Genomic DNA, 5,685 nt, shown 5'->3' on the forward strand with positions numbered 1-5,685 from the left:
TGTGTTTTCATCATGTCTGCGTCGGCCCAGTTTTCCTTGGCAAAGTTAAAACGATGCTGAATCTCAGTAGCATCCAACTTCAGCTAACAGACAGTTTAGTACTTTCATACCTCTTAAAGGAAAATATCTTTATGTCTCTAATCTGTTCTTCAGCTTCAACTGTGCATGTGAATGAACTGACTGTGAACTACTAGCAATGTGAGTGTCACACACGTCAGACAACAGACACACACTTTTGTGTCTCTCGATTTCATGCCTTGGTGCAAATGCCGGGTTTGGAACGCGACCTTTATTTCTACCGCCGTGACAGTAATGTCTGTGTCTCCGGTCGGTAAAGGGTGGTTTTGTGTGTGTGTATGTGTTTGTCTGTGTTTGTGTATGTGCATTTCATGCATGTGGGTAAACATTCAGACGTGTTGTCATCTTCCCTCACTGCAGGCACAGTTGTGGTTTGGAGCCTTGTAATATATGACTTTCTTTTTAGTCACATTCTATTTTTGTTGTGCTGCAAATGCAGCGTGACTCGGTGCCTACGGCGGCACAGTATAGTGCAAAGTAACAAGATGCCAGACATCAGGATTTGTGTGGTATGTTTTGTTTAAATGGGTCTGTGTCTGAAAACAGTGAAGGACAGCCGTCACTCAAAACCGGGGGAAAAAAATAAATAATGAAGTACTGGCAGAAATCAAATTAACTATTCACTGTGCCTGCTCCTGTCCCTGAGTGTTTTATGTGTCGTGACAATGAATAAATGCGGATGAATGGTTAAACGATGGCCAGTCGTGGCAGCGACAGACTCTTTAATGGTCTCGATTTGCTTTCTTCTCTTTCTCAGCCTCTCAGCAAGCAGCCAGCTAAAGTTGAAATGGCTCTACAGGGTCAACTTAAGCCTTCTGACAGGCTGACGAAGCAAGCCCTCTCTCTCTCTCTCTCTCTCTCTCTCTCTCTCTGAGGGGCCAGGCCTATTAAATGATCACAGACTGCATCCCCCTGACGCCGCTCTAGCTGAGAGGTTCTGACTTCTTGGTAGGGGGTGGCTGGGAGGTTTGTGTTTGTGTGCATTCATGTATGAAAAATGAATGATACAGCCGGTTTGACTTCATTTTCCAATGCTTTTGAAGCACTCCTCATTTAATAAAGTCCCTTATGTATCATGTTACCTCAGTACACTCAACTGTGAGTCCTCCATGTTAGGATGCTTGTTAAGGAGGATCTGGTAGTGAAGACACATCAATAAGTGTGTGGGCCGAGACCACAAAGTGTTGTGCTTCAGCTGATGTTGTGGCCTATAAGCTGGGATTGTTGTCCTGTATGGAATCACAGGCAGAGTGAAAATTAAAACGGAATATTCAAACATGACGATTGTGATGTCAAGACAGAGAAAATACTAGGGGTTGGCTTTAGCTTTTGTTTAGTTTTTTATTTGTAATCTTCTACTGCTTTAGTTGTGAAGTAGGTCTTTCGCTCTAAGCTTCAACTTTAATTAGTTAATTACAGAAAATTAAAACATTAATGTCCCCTAAGTGATGTAATGGTAACCTTTCAACGACCTTAAGTGTCAGTGAAACTGTTTAGCCTACGTGGCTTTGCAAGATTAGCATGGATAGGAGGGTGTCGCTGAGGCTGCAGCCTTATGTCACACAGAGACACACACACACCAACACACAGAAATACCCTGTTTTCAGTACAGATTCAGTATGCCTAATCCTAACCCTAACTCTAATCGATCCCTAATTCCAATCCTAGCCCCAAACTAAATCTTGAATTTCATTTTACTTTGCTTTGTAACATTTGATCGTCATATTTGACTAAAATGGGACTCAAACAACAATATTTCGTGTCTCTTTTTGTCCTTGTGGCCTTGAGACGTTTGCGTGGGCTTCAGGTCAGTTAGTTAGTCCACGGCTGACAAGCTGACTGACACCAGACGGATTGTCTGGGATGTAGACTGATTAATATTGTTGAGGAGATGGGATGTAGACTGATTAATGTTGTTGAGGAGAACGGCTTCACCCAAGGTTTGAAAGCAACTCTCGACATATTCCACAAAAAACACACAGTAACGACTATAATCCACGACTCGTTGAGGCCAAACTTTAAATTTTCCTTTCATTGAATATTTTTCTTGATACTCCATCTTTTTTGTTTCTTTCCACTCTGACGATGTATAGACAAAAAGATTCTTGTCATATTCAGTATATGTGATGTGATTTATCTAGATTAATCATGATTAATTGTTAGAAGGATCACAATAAAACATACCTCATCATAACTAATCCACTGCTAATCTGTTTCCACCATTTCCATCATTAACATTCGTTCGTAGTGATTCCACTGTTATGTGCCCAACATGTTATACTGTCAGACAGTCTTTGTTGTAGCTCAGCTAAGTTCACACATTAGAAGTATTTTATCTCATAATAATCCACCGGCTGTTACCAGGAAGTCAATCACCAATTGTTTTTCTCTCACTAAGGACACTAAGTAAAGACCAGAGTGACAACGTTTTTCTCTCGGTGGACACTAAGTAAAGACCAGAGTGACAATAAAATCTCTTTGAGTCTATGAAGATTCTGTGTCCTGGTCATGTGAAACTGATTTGTTGTTTCATTAAACTCTGTTTGATTTAAGTGTGGCCCGGAGTCTTACAAATTGTTAAACTGTTATTGGTCAACTATAACACTGCTGTGGTGAGTGAACTTAGAGAAAAGCCAACAGCAAAAGCTCTTGTTTTCCACACTTCGGCATCATTAATTTTCCCTTTTTAATCAAAACCTCTTTTGCCCTTTTTTTTTTTATTTCCCTCCGCTACTGCGTTTTTCTGGCTTTGTTCTTAATTCTCACCCACTCTCTGTCATTGTGGTTGGAAACCGTCACTCGCATATGGCAGACAGACAACTTTGGATTTGCCATCCATAAAAACACTGCATAATGCCATCTCCAGTCTCGAGGCGTGCTGTTGGCATACAGTTTTGCTGTGTTGATTTTGGCAGCAGCACATTTAGATGTAGTTCGAGTCTAAATCTCTTCCTCACTAGAAGGTAATTTCAAGGATGCTTTTTTTTCAATTAAATATCAATCGATTAATTGACTTTGAAAGATGACGATAGTGCATCGTAGTTAATGATTTGTTGATAGAGATGATAGTTAGAGAGAGGAGAGAAATTAAAATTAAAAGTTTAGTTGATTAAGATTAGGTTAATTTTTAACTGTTATTGCCATTTAATTCTGCTAATCATGATGAGTATTCCCAAGTTTATTATAATATATTATATTATATTCATATGAACCACATGTTTGAGCAGTAACAAGAAATAATACTTTGGCTTCAGCATGAAATCCTTCCGAGCGTCGATACTTCATTATTGTCTAGTCTTGTGCACTTCTTCAAAAAATTAACGACAAAAGGTCATTGTCAAGGAAACTCCCACTGCTGTTTCGCAGCGGAATTGCTTCCGCACGTGTTCTTTATGATTGTCATTATCTCTGTAGTGAAAGACAACCATTAACTACAAATTTGGGGGTTCATCTCCAGACGCTGTATCCCTGGGCAACTCCATGTAGTGCACCACATCAAACAATAGGGGGCCACAGTCTGTGTCCTCTTAATGACTGCCCCCAACCCAAATAAACAAGGACACTTGTCAGGACAGGCATGTGGTGAATAAACTGACGCCAAATAACTTCTGTGGATTATCAGCCGTGAAAACATCACAAACATGACAAAGGCAGCAGCCCAACAAGTGATCTTGTCTTTGCTTTACAAACAAAAGGGTTTGTGGTGGTGCTCCACTGTAGCAATTTACATGTTTATGTAAGATTTAACGCCGTTAAATATGTAAAACAGAAGAATGTAACTCCGTTCAGGACTCAGGATGTGTGTATCGATTCACTCGGCCCTCTCTCTATATCTATCTCTCTCTCTCTTCTTTTTTTTTTTTTACAAACAGATTGACAATAGACTCGTCTGTCATAGTTGGACTTGTCAGTGGAAATCCCACAGCATCTCTCATTCAGCCAAATGTCAGAAACGTATCCATAGACACTTGTTTCCATATAAATGCTGTCTCTACATCTCATTTTTTTCCCATCAGCCCTGAGCAGGATGGCGTCATGCAATAGTAGGTTTATATGTGGTGCACTTGTGTAGCGTTGTACTGCAAAAGCTTGTTTTATCAAGGCTGTATTAATGTGTGTGTGTGTGCGTGCACGTGTGTGGACCCACTGTGCATGCTCCTGCTTTAGCGTGTCATTAATCAAGTGGAGTATTATTGTTTTCAGCATCTTGCCCAAGTCTACACATTACCATTTTAATGACATTACTCTCCTATTAATCTGCTTACCACACAGCCACCAGTGCAACTTATAAAACTATCAAAGAAGTACTTTGGAAAAAAGGAGAGAGAGAGAAAAGGAGCCATAAAAAAAAAACAGGGAACAGTAATTAAAAAGCTCTAATGAAAGAAACTCATAAACATGAAATAGAGGAGAAATAATAAGGAAAGTACATGTTTTATTGTCCTGAATTAGACAGGAACTGAACAGATGAACACTGGGACACTGTGACTACAGCTGCTGTTCTGCCTCCACTTGTTTTTCTTTAGGTTTCCTTTGATTTGCATTACTGTCACCAAGAGGTTATACTTTCTCACCTGGTAAACATTTGCAACTTTTAAGTTGCCTTGGAAAACAAAATAAATTGCTACATATCGTACCTTTCCAAAAGAACAAAATGTATTTATTCCTGTTACAGACCTGAGCTCCTGTCTCTGGAGCTGTGACAAAAGCAGGTGGTGGAATATTTGGTGCATTAGATGTTTATATATATATATATATAAGATATGCAGATGTTTGAATCATGAACTTGAATATATAAATATATGTATACTATTTGAATAGCTTGGTAGTGAATGCTAAATAATAAGGTATATTCAAACATAGCATTATTGTTTTTCACTGTTGAAAGCAGCGTAGCTTTAATGGCTCACTACAGTCAAACTAGCTTAGCTTTGGTCTATAGTATATACATGTCCATGGGCGTAGGGTCACATGGTGTCAAGTGTAAAAATGCTCTGATGGCGAGGTGGTAGGATTCCTGTCGCTCTGGGTTCAGTTCTACCTACTGCCCCGACCCCTGACCCCAATGAGCAGGGTCGTATCAGGGAGGGTATCATGTGTAAAAACTGTTAGCAGAAGTGGAGGAAAAACCCTCAATCACTAGGGTAGAGTATTAGGCCTGTATTTAGAGGACCCTCACTCTCCTAACCCTGGAGAGTTAACTATTGATTTGCCAATTGCAGAAAGTAATTTCCCTTAGGGCAGATGTAGCCAAAGCAGGGGGCGTGGGACTATTTTAGGGAGGGTCGGGGAAGCCAACTTCATTTAAATTGTAATCATTTCTTTATTTTTGCCACAATAGAGGAATATGCATTTTTTAAATAAAATTAATTAGACTTTTAAACTAACTGAACCAAAAAGAAATGAAGGAAACTCAAAACTCAAAAGTAGAGGCAGCATGTTTTTAAAACCTGCAAATATACAGCCAGAGTAAAAGGAACCTCTGTGTATTTTTGTCTGATTAAGTCAGCAGTAGAACCCGTCAAAAGCAGCAGGTCCTGCTGTTGCCCCTGGTGCAACAAGCTTGGCTGCATTCACTGACATTCTTCTCTGCCTCTCTCTGAATGG

At 39.8% G+C, this 5,685-nt stretch overlaps 1 protein-coding gene across 4 annotated transcripts in view; it reads left to right on the forward strand.

The window, feature by feature from the left end:
• Positions 1 to 5,685, forward strand: part of cadm2a (cell adhesion molecule 2a) — a 145,866-nt gene that overhangs the window by 18,046 nt on the left and 122,135 nt on the right. The window lies entirely within an intron of this gene.

This window comes from Cynoglossus semilaevis, chromosome 19, assembly GCF_000523025.1.
Source record: "Cynoglossus semilaevis isolate Cse_v1.0 chromosome 19, Cse_v1.0, whole genome shotgun sequence".
NCBI lineage: Eukaryota > Metazoa > Chordata > Actinopteri > Pleuronectiformes > Cynoglossidae > Cynoglossus > Cynoglossus semilaevis.